We start from the raw sequence: 19,171 nt of genomic DNA, 5'->3' as shown, positions 1-19,171 counted from the left end.
AGCTCAGTTTTATTGCAAAATATGCTAAACTACAGTTTCATGAAGGATAGTATAAAAAGTGCAGAGTCTTATATTTATCCCCTATTATTCACCTAAAAGAATACAAAGATCACTCAAAGAACTGCGTAATAGCATAAAATCTGCCTTTGGTCCATGCACCATCTTCCATTAACTTCACTGGGAGTTATATGTAAAAGTTGATTGCAGGATCCCATCTCCTGAATACACTTTAATCTTCTCACTCTCCATTGAAATATGTTCACCTCTGGGATTGGACCCAAAAGCTATTTGAACACAGTTCACATGTTTAGAAAAGGAAGTAGTCTCTTACTATTCAAATCAGCAGTGCTTACTTAATTAAAATTGTTCTCATAATTGTACCAAACAATATCAATGGCCCCTAGACTCATATACAATATTTAAAGAAAGCTTAAAACATGATTCAACAAAATGGAAGAAGATAGTCAGAAGAAAAATAAATTATGCACTTTATAGTAAACTCATTTATGATAAATAAGTTCCTAACAGGGTAATTGCCTGGTTACTATCCAGATATCCTGATGAAGCCAGCTCAAAGTTGAAAACACTAGAAAAACTGATTAAAATGTTCATCAAATGCCAAAGAAAAAATATTCTTTAGATTTTCAAAATAATTGGTAGAAATGATAAAGATTCTCTAAATGTAATCATTAAGAATATATTTGGCAATGACTCAAAATATTCTCTCAGGTTGATTAAACAATTTTGGAAATTATTTTTAACAAGATCATGTCATGCTTCTTCAAAGACCAATCTCCTTGTAGTTCTAACATTTTATCATATCCTTGCAGGTCATAGCAAACAGACCCACTGATGATATAGAGAAGCAAAGATTTATGGCAGTTACCTTGCCCCTTTCCTTTCTCTTTATGTGATAGCTCTGAATTTCTCTGTCTTCCACTTCTTGGGCTCCTTTTCTGAAGATTTTTGTTGTATTCATTCTTTTCAGTGGTAGTCATAATCCTTCTTTCTGCACATTAAATGAAAAAATTCAGTCAGCATGGTGTGGTGGCATAGGCCTTTAATCCCAGCACTTGGGAGTCAGAGACAGGTGGATCTCTCTGAGTTTGAGGAGAGCCTGGTCTACAAAGTTTTGGGACAGCCAGAGTTACACAGAGAAACCTGCCTCAACCCCCCTCCCCCAAAACTGAGTCACATTAAAGATAGTCATTTTGAACAGGTCAATCCAAAACAGAAAGAAGTTATGTCAGGTATGTGACCAACTTTACACTATAAGGTTCAATGTTGGCATATCTAAGATTCATGAATAATTAGATAGATTAATCAATTTTAGGTAAACCGTGCATCTAAAGGTTCCTCATTTGAGAACTTCCTATAAAATCCTATAAAATTAAATGTCTCATGATATTATATATATACATATATATATATATACATATATATATATCTCGATATATATATATATATATATATCGAGACAAGGTTTCTTTGTAGCTTTGGTGCCAGTCCTGTAACTAGCTCTTATAGACCAGACTGGCCTCAAATTCACAGAGAACAGAGATCCGCCTGCCTCTGCCTCCTGAGTTCTGGGATTAAAGGCATGAGTCACTGCCACCCAGCTATCTCGTGATTTATTGAGATAAAATTCACCTAACATAAAGTTAAACATTCATAATTTTAAATCATACTTTTATTTCAGTGGTGGTAAGGGAATATATAAAATACACTCTCAATTTTGTAGAGCTGATTGTATTTATACAAATATTTTTATAATGCATAAAATATTGTACCCACTGCCTTAGTTTACTTTATATTTCTGTAATAAAGAATATGACTGAAAGCAACATTGGGAAGAAAGTTTCTCTGATATTCTAATTTAGAATTCATCACTGAGAGAAGTTAAGGTAGGAACCAAAGACAGAACCCAAAAGCAGAGAATGAAGCAGAAACGATGGAAGAATGTTGCTTACTTTCTTGTTCACTGTGGTTTACTCTTCCTGATTTACTATACACCCTAGGTCAACCTGCCCAGGGATAGCACCATCTAAAATGGGATACCCCCCACACACATTAATCACCAATTAAGAAAATGCTCAATAGGCTTGTCTATGAGACAATATTATGAATGCATTTTCTTAGTTGCATTTTCCCCTTCTCAGAAATTACTTTATCAGCATACATTTACTTATTCTGGATATTTCCTATAACTTTAACCAGAAAATATGTAGCATTTTGTAGTTTGGGTATCCGTATGGGGCACAATGCTTTTAAATTTCCCTCATGTTCTATCATAAATTGGAGTATCATGATTTACTTTGAATGAGTTTTATATATACATAAAGTAGATGTTTGTCCATGAATTAGTAAGCATGAACATTCTATATTTTTGGCTGTTAATACTTTTGTTTCTATGAATTCACAAACGTCTGTGTGAACATGTTATTTTTATCAATTCTCTGAACTACATATAGAAGAGTGAGATTGATGACTATATAGTAATTCTATATTTAACTAAATTAGAAATTTTATCACATTGTTTTCCACAGTGAGATCATGATTTTGCATCGTCTTTTGCAATGTATGAGAGTTGCAGTTTCTTCACATCTGAACAAATACTTGCTACTTTGTTTCTGAATTATTATTATATTCATTATGATGATGATGAAGATGATGATGATGGAGATGACAATGAAAAATGATGATGGTAGTAGTCATCTTACAGGGTATTAAGTTTTAAGAGTCTCTTACATATTATGCGCATGAAACCCTTAATACTTTTTCATATAACAAATATTTTCTGCTTTATATAAGTTTTGTTTTTACTTTTTTGAAGTCACCCTTTAATATAATGTTTAAATTTAGACTTATAAAATGTCTTTTCATAAATTTTCTATAGCATTTTGTCTACCGCAATTGCTGTTATAAATTTTACTTTTGTAGTAATTTTCATTGGCTCCTTTCATAAGCATGCCTATTATTGTATACCACTATTATGTACAATCATCTGACAGATGGCAATTCTGTAGCACTACTTCTGCTAAAGTTAAGTTAGGATAGAAATGAACAAAAATAAATTTCTTGAGTTCCTTTATCATTCTGTTTCAATAAAATGACTAACAGTTGCTCTACGTAGAATTGTTTCAAAATTAGGTAAAATTTAGTTTATTATTTTACTTCTTTATAAATCTATAGCCTTTCGGGTCATATTGACTTTCCTCTTGTTTTATGTGATAAGGACTTAATTTATAATTTTATTTGGAAAAATAAGTTACTATTGTTTTATACCAATTTTTCAAGGTATGTGTTTTCTTGCATTGCATTTTAATACCTTCTCTTCAACAGATATTCTTTAATTATGTGTGTTTTATAAAAATTTGAACATTGTCTCATTCAATTTAATAATTAGTAATTCTCAGAGACTCTTTAGCAGTCTTTAAATTTCATTTAGAATCTCATGAGAATGGTTTATTTTCTATTTTTAATTTCCTTACAATTTCTACAATGAGACAGTCTTCTAAATTATTGACATTAACATAAAAGCTAGTAGAAACCTGGTTGAAAAAATACAATGGGTGCTACTTTGAAATTATTATAAATCACCATTTTATGACAAGAAATGAAATAGTATCTTCTACTATTAACTTGAATTAATGCTTATGTTGGCAAGGTTCAGTAAGGTATTTACATATACATATACAGTATGTATTAACCATCTCTGAAAAGACGGTTCCCACTTTTCCTCTCTTCATGCCTTCCAAATAATAAACACTTTCATGTCAACAATCTTTTAAATGTCATGAAAATTCTAATGTATTTTCACAGGTATAGGATAATTGCTTGTTAGATTATTACCATGTATAAATTATCACCATTATAAATATAAATTAAAAACAGATTTCATTGTAAAATTTTCATACATGCATTTAACATACTTTGGTCATATTCATCTCCATTACCATCTCTTGTCCTTGTCTCATTCCTGGATCATCTTCCTCCCAACTAGACCCTACTTCTACTTTTAAACAATTAATTAATGAATTACTTTTTTGAGGCAATGAGTTACAGCAAGGTAACTCAAAGTAGCATGAGTGAGAGGCTATTTACAAGACCATGCACAACTTCTCAGAGCCTACACCACCATAGATAATGTCGATCTTTCCCTTATCAACAATTGGCTGCTTATAGATCTTCAGAGAGTATAGCCAATTTGTGAGTTCTCCCTCTTAGATGATAAAATACTGATTGGTCCAATTTTTGTTAAGTCTTGTGTAGGTAATAATTTTGAGTAAAGTCTATGAATCAATAGATTTTTCCTTTTAAATGCTGAAACTGTGTTTTATGGATTGAATGTATATACTATATATGACTAATCACATACTAAAGATCTTCTGGGTTATTTGAAGTTCATAGATTTTAGTAATAAATCTTCTATAAGCATTCACGCACACAGTTTCTGTAAAGATGTTTTCAAATTGATGGATACAAGCTTTGAGACCAATTATTTGTTATACAGAAAGAATGATTAATTTTGTAAACCTTGTCAGTGTGCTTTCCAAAATGACTTGACTCTTTCTGGAATCTCCATATTGTCAAAACAGCTTTTGGAATTGACATTTTTATTTTAAATATAGTCAACTTGGTAGACATCTGGAACTCACATTGTAGGTTTATTTTATATTAATTTAATGCTAACAAGATTGACAATCTCACATTATCTTTGCTCTTTGCTCAGTTCTCCAACTGGATTCCTTGATGATTTTTTTTCTGATGAGTTTTTCTGTAATTCTATGCAGTAGCCTTTATTTAGTATGAATTTTATACAAGTTTTGTCTCAGGGCATATGTTGTCCTGTCATCTAAAAGCAGTTCTTTATGGAGTAATTTTAATGATAACAAAGACCACTTTATTGGTATTTAGGAAATATCATGTATTTGATATCAATCTGAGAACTTTTTTATTGCCCCAAATCCCAAGTTTTAGTTCTTTGAGTTCTTTTTCTAAAGTTGTCGAGTCCCAAATTTTTACCTTATCTGTGTTATTGCAAGATTTCCAACTTATAAGATATAAGGTTTAAGTTTTATTTTTTTATGGATATCCAATTGTTCAAGCACTTAATCTATTTCCTCTGAAGCAGTTTTCCATACTTACATTATCAGTCCACTGTTGAATTTTCTCTTTTGTTCTTAATTATTCACCTATCTATCCTGCCAAAACTACCAGCAAATCTTCGTCACTGCAAATATGTGATAACTTTTAAAATAAAGGACACAAGTTCTTCCCACATGGGTATTTTCAAGTCATTCAAGCTATTTTAGATCATTTACTTGTTTACACAAGTTTCAAAATAATCATGATGGTATTCAATAGAACTTGCATTAAATACATACATCAATTTGATGAAAACTAACAATATTTTGACATACATTTAGGAAAATAATATATCTTTCCATTTTTAAATGTTTTCTCTGTTCTTTTCTCACAATTGTGCTGCATTTGGTTTTCTCAGATGACTAGAAAAATAACATATTTTATTACAATTATGCTAAAATATTATTATTATATATTGTCCTGTAATTTTGCTCAGCTCACACATTAGTTTTCTCAAAGTTTTAATATTATATTTTATTCTATTTTATCCATATGTATATTTTACCTGTATATATATATCTCTGTGCATGCCTGGTTTCCATGGGAGTCAGAAGACGGCATCAGATCAACTAGGACTGGAGTTACAGAAAGTTATGAGGCATTATGTGGGTACTGGAAATAGAACTTTTGCCTTCTGAATGAGTAGTCACTGTTCTTAACCACAGAGCCATCTCTCTAATCCTCACATGATAGTTCTATAAGTATTTATAAGGAATTTATTGGAAAATTTTACATTGTCAAGATGTGTAATTATGGTCAGTTTATTTTTTCCCAATATGCATGCAATAGTTCTCTAACTTCTGGTTCCTACAGCCTTTCCTTCCCATCTTCTGTAATTTTTGGAGACTCTTGAGTTAACATGGTGCTATAAATCACCCCTTTAGGGGTAAAGACTCAAATGTCACTAATTTTTTTAAGTTTGATCAGCTGTTTCACTTTTGCCCATAATCCATAGTCAAAACAAGCACCTCTGGTGAAGGTTAAGAGCAAATTAAGAAATGAGTAATGACATAAATATTTAGAAAATACTTGATACTATTCTCTATTAGCAAAATAATAATAGTGTATTCTCTCTTGTCTTGAATTTTTATTTATATCCCCCAAATATATTTGAATATTTACATAACTTCAAAACTAGAAATAACTCAGTGTTGATCAGTTGAAGGAATGGATACATAAATTATGATAGGTCAATGTTGTAGAATATTATTTTAAGATGTATAACATTTGTTTATGCTGTGGCATATTTGTTTCAATGATGTGAAAATGTGTTGCATTCTTTTCTGTTACATTTGTTTAACTCCGTAAAGCTGTGTAAAAAACCTGATGGTCTAATAAAGAGCTGATAGGCAGGGCTGGCAGGCAGAGAAAATAAATAGGAAAAGAAATCTGGGAGAGAGATTAGGGAAAAAGACAAGAAGGAGAGGAGGACATTAGGGACCAGGGGTGACCCATTCAGCCACATAGCCAGCCATGGAGTAAGAATGAAAGTGTGATAAAAGTTATTTACATAAAAAAGAAGCTAAAAAAGAAAGTAAGATATACATAAATAAGACAAATAAAAGCCCAGAGGCAAAAGGTAGATAGGATAATTTTAGATACGAAAAGCTCGATAGAAACAAGCCAACCTAAGGCTGAACTGTCATAAATAATAATAAGCCTCCATGTGAGATTTATTTGGAAGCTGTGTGGCTGGTCCCCAAAAGGGCAAAGAGTAGAAAAGCAGCAACAACATTTTTTTGCATTCCAACATGGGGCTAGAGTAAAAAAGATAAACCAACAACATTTGGCATACCAGTGTTGGACCAAATTTCCATGTAGGGGCTAAGAAAGCTGAAAAAAAAAGAAAGAAAAAGAACATGGCTCCTTTAAGACGCACTGCTGTTCAGCCTGCAGCACTAAATAGAAACTAGAAATGGCAAGCTAAGTAAAAACCACTTCTGGTAACACAGGTACTGGCTTCCACAGGTAAAAAGACTTAATGCAGCTCTCAGTCAGGAACCTCCAACTGAGCTGTGAGATTGAGGCTTTGCTTTCCCAACCCAAGAAGCAGGCCAAGCTAACCACTAAAGCGACATGGAGGTCCTAGTCTCACTAATTAGTTCCCCCACCCCAGGCAGACAAAAGGTTAAAAGTTTTAAAAAAATGGTCCCGATGGAAATATCTCTAAAGTAGTTCTAATGTGTTTTACAATGTGCATAGGTTTAAGAAAGGAAAAAAATGTATATAGAGAGTAATAGAAATTAAGAAATATTGGATCCTGTTTTCGTATCCAATCTCTAAGTCTGTGCCTTTTTATAAGTGAATTGAGTCCATTGATATTAAGTGATATTAATGACCAGTGGTTGTTGACTCCGGTTATTTTTTTTGGGGGGGGGGGGTAGTGGAGTGTATGTTTTTCCCTTCTTTGAGTTCTGCTTGTGAAGGGTCGCTAGATCCCTGAGTTATTGTAGGCGGTGTTAGGAATGTTGGATTCCTTGGGTTGTGATTTGCCTTCTAATACTTTCTGTAAGCCTGAATTTGTAGCGACGTATTGTTTAAATTTGTTTTTATCCTGGAATATTTTGTTTTCTCCGTTGATAGTGAACGATAGCTTGGCTGGGTAAAGTAGTCTGGGCTTGCATCCATGGTCTCTTAGTTTCTGCAGTACCTTCTGGCTTTCATGGTTTCCATAGAGAAGTCTGGTGTAAGTCTGATAGGTTTACCTTTATAAGTTACTTGATCTTTTTCCTTTGCAGCTCTTAATATTCTCTCTTTAATCTGAATGTTTTGTGTTTTGATTATTATATGGCGAGGGGATTTTTTTTTTGATCCAGCCTATTCGGTGTTCTGTGTGCTTCTTGAACCTTCATAGGGATATCATTCTTTAGGTTGGGGAAGTTTTCTTCTATAATTTTGTTGAATATATCTTCTGGACCTTTGATTTGCAATTCTTCTCCTTCTTCTACCCCTATTATTCTTAGATTTGGTTTTTTTTATTGTGTCCCACATTTCCTGAATGTTTTGTGATGAGAATTTGTTGGATTTGCTGTTTTCTTTGGTCAGAGCATTTAATTTCTCTATGGTGTCCTCAGAGTCTGAGATTCTTTCTTCTATCTGTTGTATTCTGTTGGTTATGCTTGTTTCTGAAGTCTCTGTTCGTTTACCTAGATTTTCCATAGCCAGCCGGCCCTCGGCTTGTGATTTCTTCATTGACTCCATTTCAGTTTTCAAATCTTGAACTGTTTCCATTACCTGTTTGATTGTTTTTTCTTGGTTTCCCAGAATTTCATTTACGAATTTACTCATTTCTTCAAACCTTTTGGTATATTTCTCTTCCATTTCTTTACTCATTTCCTCAATCTTTTTGTTATACTTATCTTCCATTTCTTTACGGCAGATTTTCACCTCCTGTTTAAGTTCCTCTATTATTTTCATAAAGATCCGCTTAGAGTCAATTTCTTCTATTTCTTCTGGAGTATGGTGTTCAATTCTTCTAGTTTCTTGATCCCTGGATTCTGGAGATGTCATGTTGCCTTTCAGGTTGTTGGAGGAATTCTTGCATTGGTACCTGCCCATCTCCTCCTCTCTGGATGAAACTCCTCAGCACTCTCTGGATAGAACTCCTCAGCACTCTCTGGATAGAACTCCTCAGCACTGCAGCAGGGATAGCTGGTATTTCCAGGACCCAGGAGACAAAAGGGCGGCAGCAGTGGGGGCAGGGAGGGGTCCCGTGGGACACCGAAGACCCTGCCACAGAAGCTGAGGGGGGAGGGGTTGTGCTCTCTTCTGGGACAGAGCGCCCAGGAAAGCACCCACTCACCTCTCTGGATAGAACTTCTCAGCACTGCCGCTTGGCATCTTTCTTGTGCCGCTTTAAAAAAAAAAATTACAACAAGGGTCAGTGCAGAAACTATATGAGTTTGGATGCTTCCTGCAATTGTTCTAGATCTAAAAGAAAATAGTTATTACAGTAAGTAGTTAAAGAGGAAAATTTCTTCTTGTAGAGTTATTTTAATGAAATATAAATAATTATTATACTGTCACCTTGAAACCTTTAGCAAATTAACAAATAGATAAAGGCTGTATCAGTTACTTGTTGCCACATATATAAAACTATCTTATAAAACATAAGATGTATACTGTCAAAAATATTAAACCTAAATCTATACATATCTATGCATATAATATTATATATTGAATATTAATATACTAAAAATACAAAAGAAGAACATGTTTAAATAATTTGCAAAATTCAAATATTAATACTACATTAGAGAAAAAAAGCAATCTAGACTCTTTAACAGATAACCAAAGGGAAAAATGGTAGACTGGGAAGTCATGGATGAAAATGGAATTATAGTTTCACAGAAAGACCTTATTTGAAGAAAACAAATGGAAAAATTGTAAAATAAACAGGTAACATGAAAAGGAGATTTGAATACTGAGTAAATTTTAGTAACATTGTGAAATTATTTTTAGTTTTCACGTACAAGAGAGGTAAAATGGTTATAGAATTTTAAAAATATATTTTAAAGTGGATTTTTTCCAAATTTCACACATTGAGATGGAAATAAAAAATATATTTGCCAAATGGAAGTTAAACATGCTTTGGAGAAAATGTTTTGCTTTTGTCTCCACAGAAAACAAGAGGCTGTCAATACATTCCAAGTTAATATGGATCAAGTTTCATAAGTGAAGACCTTCTGAATCTTGACAGGTTTTTCAAGATATCTTTTCCTGATATCTATCAGGAAAGACTACTGTTGATCTTCTCAGGGCCTGGTCATTACCTCGAAATTTTATCAGGAACCCCTAAAGATGTCTTTGCCCACTTTCAACAGGAAGCTATTTAGAGAACATGACATCCACATTCCCGTGAATTAGGTTATGGGAGGCTATTGACTATTTGGTGGGTTATAGATAGTTATTATAATTTAGTGTAATATATGAATATAGAATGAAAAGACAATAATTCATCTTAAATATTTTGCATTGGCAGAGATTTTGGTATATTGATACAAATTTGAAATTATTTTTTTGTTATACTGAATATATGTTTCTTGTTTGGAGTCTTGTGCTTATGCAGCCCATTTAAAAGAGTCCTGTATAAATAACAAATGATTTTAGTAGTTAATGTATAATAATTGTATTTGTAGTAACATTACGTATGTTTTCAAGGTTAAACAGGTTTATTTTAGACAGATAGTTGATTTTCAAACACTTCAAAACCTACAGAATACAGCATTTAAGATGTTTAATAACCTAAACTTTTTCATGAAATGAGAAACATCTGCTCCTGGCAGCACCAATTTACTTCAAAGAAGGATGTTGGGCATCAAAGAAACTTCATAGGACTTGAGACCTGTTGGCCGAAGATGGATGCCCCAATTTTTCAGAACTTTGGGTGACTGTTCAGGCAGATGTCTCTGTTGTTAATATTAATTCCTTCTCGGGTCATTGATGGAGTTAAAGACTAAATAATTAGAATTTCAGTTTTCCTTAGTTATGATATAAAGTAGGTATAAATCTTTGCACTCACTAAAATAAAATTGATATTGTAGTATTTTCTCAGAATTTACTAAACACAAATGTATGACTGAATATTGTGAATGTAATTCTAACTTAATAACTGCTTTTTGTAGTTGTTTGTAGTTTCACTATGTTGAAGTTAAAATATTTTATTTTTATTTATACAAAAGGAGAAATGTTGTAGAATATTATTTTAGTATATGTTATATTTGTATTTGCTGTGTAACATTTGTTCAAATGATGCAAAGATGTCTTGCATTTTTTTCTGTTGCATTTGTTTAGCTATATGAAGCTGTGTTACTGTGCCTGTCTAAAAGACCTGATGGTCTAATTAACAACTGAATGGCCAATAAGAAGGCAGAAAAAAGATAAGTTGGAATGTCAGGCAGAGAGAAAAATAGAAGGAGAAAACTGGGAGGAGAAAAAGGAGGAGCAAGAGAACAAAGAAAGGAGGATGCTAAGGGCCAACCACATAGCTACACAACCGATCACTGAGTAAAAATGAAAAATTCCATGGAAAAACTGCTCATACTATTAGAACAAATGTTGAATTATAAAACTGTTAACCATCAATAATTAATCCCCACAAATCGGTCTGTTTTGTCTTAATATACATTCCACAATATCTTGGTATGTCTATGTTTTTATCTATACAGAAAATAAAAGCTCACAAAGGAATCTGTAGTTCTCCTAAGCATTAACATTATAGCTGTCAAATCATGCACTGACATTCTAGGGGTTTGAAATCTCTATTACTTAAATTTTAATTTTTTTAAGATTAAAAAAATAGTTATATCATTTCCTCCCTTCTCTTTTCTCTGTCAACCCTTTCCATGTTCTCTTTCCTCTTAGATTCCTGGCCTCTTTTTCTTTAATTGTTATATTACACATAAACACACAAATGCACATGAATACACACATACACATATAACCCATCTAGTCTAATTAGTATTTCTTGTACATATATGATTGCAGATCTGACCATTTTTTTTAAAGTTTATTAAATTATAAAAGTTTCCATTTCTGCCCCTCCTCCCAACACCCTCTCACTCCCCACACTCCCTCTCCTCCTCCCTCTCCATCCCCAAGAGCAGTCAGGGTTTCCTGCCCTGTGGGAAGTCCAAGTTCCTCCCCCCTCCCTCCAGGTCCAGGAAGGTGAGCATCCAAATAGACCAGGATCCCAAAAATCCAGTACATGCAGAGGAAACAAGTCCCAGTTTGTTGTCAATGGCTTTTCAGAAAGACTCCGGGCCAGCCACATTCAAAGAATCCGGCCACATTCAGAGAATCTGGTTGGATCATGTGCTTGTTCAGTCCCAGTTCACCAAGACCACTTTGTATTAGAAAAATAAATTAGGGACCTCGTCCCTAGGAAAAACTATCCCTCTCTCAGAAGTCATTATGTGCCTTTAGTTCTTTGGCTAAGAATTGGACTCCATGAGTTTTGAGCTTTCCTCTTTCTACATTTGCATGTCTATTGGTGTTGCCTTTGTCCAGATCTTGTCTAAAAAGACATACAGTTGAGGTATCATGGGTAAAGTTTCCAGTCACATCTAGGAGCCACATCTCCAATCAGACTTCCTGGTCCTCTTGTCTCTTACAATTTTTAAATTCTCTCTTCTATGATGTTCCCTGAACCTTAAGGTATAGGGATTTTGTTGGAGATGAGTCTGATGAAGCCATGCAACCCACAATCATTTCTTCACTGTATTTTGACAAGATGTGGCTTTCTTTGATGGTCTCCATCTGATGCAAAGAGAAGAGTCTTTGATGAGGGTGAGAGTTATACTTATCTGTGGGTATAAGTATTTAGAATATAGTTAGAAATAATATTGATAGGAAAAGTGGCAGGTGTAGGTTCTCCTCTAAGATCCATTACCTCACTAACCTGGGATAGCTAGCTATGTTTCCAATACAAGGTAAGATTTTCCTCCTGTTCAGCAGACCTTAAATCCAATTAGGTAGCTGTTGCAAGCTGCAAAGTTATGAATACAACTAATGGGCCTTAAGAATGTCTTGCCATGATAGTCTTTGTTGTAGTCCCTAGGCATCATAGCTAGATAGGGCTATTGTTTCCTTCCCTCCATTAGCAGGTTGCATAGTATCTTTATGTCCTATGATATTTTGCCCTCAGTGAGTAGGCTTTCAGGTTCTATCCAGTTTGTGTCCTCTGAGGCCTGCCTACAAAGTACATGATGTCCTTGACAAAATGGAGTTACTTTCAACTTCTGTGAGGCAACCTAAGGTAATGGAAAGAGGGTGTATTGTTTTTGGAGTTTCTTATTCTGTCATGACTAACAATTTGAAAAGGATTTTTTCATGGCTAGAACTGGGGGTTTTGTGTTTTTTGTTATATAGTCTGTGTGTCTTGGGGAGAACATTGACAGTTCAAATTATATAACTTAATTTAAATTATATAGTCTTAAATATATATATATATATACTTGTATGTATTATATATAATTTAGGTACATAAAAATAATACTACCAGGCATTATTGTATAGGCCTTTAATCCTAGCATTTGGGAGGTGGAGGCAGAAGAATTTCTGTGAGCTGGAGGCCAAACTGAACTCACTTACATAGTGAGTTCCAGGATAGCCAGAGCTACATATTGAAATAATGTCTTGAAAATAAAAAAAAATAATTCATTATGTGGTGCAGGAGAATTATCTGTATTCTGTCAATCATATTTTAAATAAATGCTCATTGGCCAGGTGGGAAGTATAGGTGGGAAAACCAAACAGGAAGTAGAGGTGGAGCAAAGAGACTGGGAATATTCTGGGAAGCAGGAAGCTCTCTTCCCATTCCTGCCCAGACCACCAAATAAGCAACATGTGAGCTGTCCAGCTTGAAAAGGTACTGAGTCGTGTGGCTAACGTAGATAAGGATAATTGGGTGATATATGTTATAAGAGCTAATAAGTAGCCATAGCTAAGGGCCAATCAGTTTATAATCTTATGGAGTCCTGTGTGCGATTTTATTTGAGGCTTGCTGGCTGTGGAGTGCTGGGTGGGACAGATACTCCAACAAGCGGTTTTCATGTTACAGATGGCACCCACATGGATAACAAAATCCACAGAAAGCTTGGGAAATCTTGGGAAAGAATAGAGTAAAGCATGTTTTCTTGGTGGCAGCAATTTGTCAGATCTGTGCTGTCTGCTAGAGGCAAGCATGCGCTCTCATCTATGAGAGGCTTCCTGACTCAGCTTTAGCTGCAAAACTTTGCAGCTCATTAAGAGGTCCTGCCATGAAACACTTAAATGGTGTTGATGGAAAGCTGAATGCATGCTTTTCAGTTTTCAGCCATAGCAGGAAAAAAGCTGCATCGTTTTAAAATGTTGGCTTTCTGGGCTGTCCTGTCAGGGCAAACTCTGTCTCTTTCAGGCATGCAGTCCAACTGAGTATGGTCTGTGAGCAGAATGCTGCAGCTTGCTTGCTGGCAGGGACCTTGAAACACCAAAAAGTTGTGGAGATAAACGTGGCTACAGCCGGTACCTCTACCATGAGGTTGGAAAACTAAGGAACGGGCTGTATCCAGTGGTCAAAGCCATGGCTCTCCATATTGTTTACCAAATTAATGACTCATGTGCTCAATAAAAAGAGATATATATAGTAAAGAGAGATTCAAAAACAAAGGAAACCCCTAAATGGTTACAGTGTGTTAAACATATATATGCAGGCTAAAAGTTAAAGTTCTTGAAGTTAAAAAGAAAGAGGCAGAGTAGTTGGGTATGGTTGTACACACCTTTGGTACCAATGCCTGGGAGGCAGAGGTAGATTGACCTCTGTGAGTTCAAGGTGTGGTATCACATGCCTTTAATCCCAGCACTGGGGAGGCAGAGACAGAATAGGATCTCAGTGAGTTCAAGGACAGCCTGGTCTACAGAGTTATTCCAGGACAAAGATATACAGAGAACCTGTCTCAAAAAGTAAAAGTAAAAATAAAAGAAATAGAGGTTAAAATAAAATTGCATAAAGAAGGAAAATACACAGAGAATCATGATACTGTATGTTATTATGCTCTCTTTAAATTGTTTGAATGCTGAGGAAGGAGCAACAGCTGCTAAAAGATATTTGCTTATAAATGCTGCTGAATTAATCCAAGATAGGTATTTTGAAAATACCTTGATTTCAAAATTGAAGTCAAAGGATATGTACTTTGGAGAAGAGATTTTGCTTTTGTTTCCACAGAAAATAAGATGCTGTGGATTCATTCTGAGTTAAGAAAAGTTTGACCAAGGGAGAGCACCTGAGAAATCTCTAGTAGGAACAGATGGCCCAGATGTCTGAATTCATCATCCAGAAAAGGTGCAAGACTGCTGCCTGAGATGATCAAGACTCACAGGATACTCCAGTCAGGACTTGATTATAACTCTAAATTTTCCTTAGGTCCCCATAAGATCATCAGCACCCTCAACCAGCAGAAAGTACTCTAGAATACTACGCCAACATATGCATATTTTCCTTTTTTTAAAAAAAAAAGAAGGGGAAGTGGTGAGGGAGAATTATCTGTATTCTGTCAATAATATATTAAATAAATGCTCATTGGCCAGGTGGGAAGTATAGGCGGGAAAACCAGACAGGAAGTAGAGGTGGAGCAAAGAGAATGGGAGTATTCTAGGAAGCAGGAAGCTCCCTCCCCATTCCTGCCCAGACTACCGAATAAGCAACATGTGAGCTGCCCAGCTTGAAAAGGTACTGAGTCGTGTGGCCAACGTAAATAAGGATAATGGGGTAATATATGTTATAAGAGCTAATAAGTAGCCAGAGCTAAGGGCCAATTAGTTTATAATCTTATGGAGTCCTGTGTGTGATTTTCTTTGAGGCTTGCCAGCTGTGGGGTGCCAGGAGGGACAGAAATCCCCACAAGCAGGACCCCCTCATGTTACAGTTATGGATTTTTTAAACATCTTTACTGTTGCAGAAAGCAAAACTCTTATTTTAATTGTTATTTGTTTAAGAAGTAGGCACTTGTGTACAACATCAAGATATTCTAGCATAGACAGGTGAAAGGCCCATAAATTTCCCCCTATCTGAGTATTTATTCGTAATTGATGGCTGTTTGTGAGGAAATAATAAGTTTTCTTTGAGAATATGGTCAATGTGAGGTTACCTATGATCCTGTAGATGATCTTATGCCTGTGCTTATACAAAAGTACTCTATGGGTTAAAAAATAAAATATGTAGTTTAGAGAGGGCATTGTAGGAGGTTGCATGAAGTAAGAGGAAGTACAACTGATGTATGTGATTCGGATATATTGTGTGCAGGGGCCTATGTCAGACCTATGCAGTTTCCCTGGTCATAGAAAACCAGTCTCTGCAAGCCCCAATGAACCCACATTAGTTGATTCTCTGGGTTGTGTTTTTGTGATATCCTTGAAGCCTCTGGCTCATACAATCCTTCCTCCCACTCTTTTACAGGATTCCCCAAGCTCCACCTAATGTGTGGGTATGAGTGTGTATATCTCTTTCCACAAGTTGTTGGATGAAGCTTCTCTGATGAGGATTAGGCTCCAGTCTAAGAGTCCAGGGTACCATTAAGAATAATTTCATTGACTTTTTTTTCTGGTAGTGTTTGGTTCTATCTTTGTGAGATTCCTATGAGTGGGTGTGGTGACTGTCTCTGACACTTTCAGGACCATTTCCCTCCTTCTGAGTTGCCTCATCTAGCCTTGATTTGAGGTGATATCCCTGGAAAGTCTTTATTTTTCTGAAAAGAAATGGAGAAGAGGTGAATCTTTGGGGAAGGTGAGGGATTGGGAGAAGAGGAGGGAGGGGAAACTGTAATGCAGATATAATACATGAAAGAATAATAAAATTACATTTTATACATGTATAAAATTCTCAAATGATGAATACAAACAAGTTTTAAAAGAATAAGTCTCCACTGAAGCAAAAACTAACAACTTCTTAAAGTAACAAAAGTCATCTATTCCTTTTCTAAGAGAATTCCATTGGAAAACTGTGCAAGAATTACAACAGTGCTAAATGAGAAAGAATGGGACCAGAAAGAAGCTTGATCTCCAAGAACAGTGATTGTACTGATTAAAGTATATTTTTCATACTAATTAAGCAAGCATAAAATTAAAAACTCTTCCAAAAATTATGCTAATAAATGCATTTTTATTTTCAGCTGCTGATAAAATTATAATTGTAAAGAAAGAAAATTTTGACCAATATTATGATTTTATTTATTTTTTTATTTATTAAGGTTCAGTTTTATATCTTATATACTTACTTCACTTGATTTCAAATGATAGAGGAAGGATTAAGCAACCGGTATATTATTCCCTGAACATCTATTATGGGACAGCAAATACAATCAATATAGAATCGTTTGTTACTATCTATAATATTGCAAGTTGAGTAAAAAGAGCAATGAGAGAGAAAGAGGGGTGAGTGAGGGGGGATAAAGAAAGAGAGAAAAAGAGAGAGAGAGAGAGAGAGAGAGAGAGAGAGAGAGAGAGAGAGATGGTGTTAGGGAGAAACCTGGTATTGGAGACATTCTCAGAAATCTACAAGGATGACCCAGCAATGAAGAATCCTAGCAATAGTGGAGACAGTGTCTGAAAGGGCCTATCCCTGTAATCAGATTGTCCTATCCTAATTGTCATCATGAAACCTGCATCCAGTAGCTGGTGGAAGTAGATGTAGTCCCCCATTTCCAAGCACTGTGTTACGCCTTTGAAACTTAGTTGAGGAGTTGGAGGAGGGATCAAATGAACAAGGGGTGTCAAGAGCATGATGGGGAAAACCACAGAGACAGCTGACCCAAGCTGGTGGGAGATCATGGACTATGGACTGACATCTGGGGAATTTGCATGGGAGTGAACTAGATCCTCTGAATACTGGTGATGGTTATATGGCTTTATCTCTTGTGGGGAATGTCAGTGGCACCAGCACCTATGCCAGGTGCATAAACTGAGTTTTCGAAGCTTATTCCCTATGGTAGGATACCTTGGTCCATCTTGATATGGGGGGAGGAGCTTGATTTTGTATCAAGTTGGTATGCCAGACTTTGTTGACTTCCCAAGGAAGGCCTTACTTACTCTGAGGCGTGGGTGGGGAGTGGTAAAAGGGGAAGTGGGAGGATAAGAGAAGGGGAAGAATGGAGAACTGGAATTGGTACGTAAAATGAAAAGTAAATTATTAAATAATATTTCTGAAAAAGGAACATTCAAGAGCTGTCATATAGAAGTGCTATAATATTTAAAATATGCAATTTTCAATAGAAATCACAAAAATGCAAGGAAATAATAATTCATGATTAATATATAAAACAAAAGCAATTAAAAATAAATGTCTTTGTGAAAGTGAGGCATTGAAGTCACTCAGATAAATAAATATTTTCAATTACCTAAAAGTAACCTCCATAGGACTAAAGATGAGAGCTCATTCTCAAGAAAACTGTAATTTATATAATTAAGTATTTGAAAGGAGAAGGATAGAAATGTAAATACTATAAATACAATATGTACAATAAAAAATCACTGTAGAAGGCTCTGTGCATTGTCATTATAATGCTCAACTTGTCTTTTTGTAACTCCAACATCATTCAGCACTTTTTTGTGACATTGTACCTGTGGTTGTCCTTGCCTGTAACAGCACTTTTCTTCAGAAAATGATTCTCCTTGCATTAATTGTGTCTGTGATGGTGGGCAGCTTTACTTTGATCATGGTTTCTTATGTCTTCACTGTGTCCATAGTTGTGAAGATGCCTTCTGCCGAGGAAAGGTATAAGACCTTTTCAGCTTGCTCCTCCCACTTCACCGTGGTGTTCATACATTACGGATTTGCTTGCTTTGTCTATCTGAGGCCCAAGAATGGTGACACATTGAGAGATGACACACTGATAGCAGTGACATACACTGTTCTAACACCTCTGCTCAACCCCATCATTTACAGTTTAAGGAACAAAGACATGCAGACAGTGTAGGGAGCCGCCAGGATGTCGCCTTGGCGAGATAGTCCTACAGCCTGGAGGTATACAAATCCTTTGTTGCTGCTGTCCAGGCCAGTTTGCTTGGAGCCTTGTTTTGCATTTCAGAGACTTGGTTTCTTGACCTGTCCTGTGGCTTTGGGCCCTAGCAGAATGGCATCAACCAATCAGCATTTGAGCCTCTCACCCTAGAAAAGCGGCTGTCTTTGGATTTTTCGCTCTCTCTCGTCACCCCTTTTCCCCATTCCCCCTTTCAATCAAGGAGCTCTAATAAATTGTGATTGAGAAGGATTCTTGATTTTGTGGTCGTCCATTCCTGCTGGTCAGGAAGCGCGTCACATTTTGGTGCTGATAACCCGGGATGCCGGATTTGAACAAGCCAAGGAGGGAGCAGAATTCAGAACTCAACACAAAAGAGCGGTGACTGACGTCAGGAAATCCTCCAGATGTATACTGATTGCTAAGGCTGGTCCAGAGTGGTAATGTTTGCATTTGTTCTTCTCTGCTGCTTTGGGTTGCGCTGTGATTAACCAGGTGGTGAGTGCCTTTGCTGCTGCGACTGCAGCTCTAGT

The sequence above is a fragment of the Myodes glareolus genome, chromosome X, assembly GCF_982192425.1.
Source record: "Myodes glareolus chromosome X, mMyoGla1.1, whole genome shotgun sequence".
Classification (NCBI taxonomy): Eukaryota; Metazoa; Chordata; class Mammalia; order Rodentia; family Cricetidae; genus Myodes; species Myodes glareolus.
The sequence above is the reverse complement of the archived record's forward strand: the minus strand, read 5'-3'. Positions refer to the sequence as shown.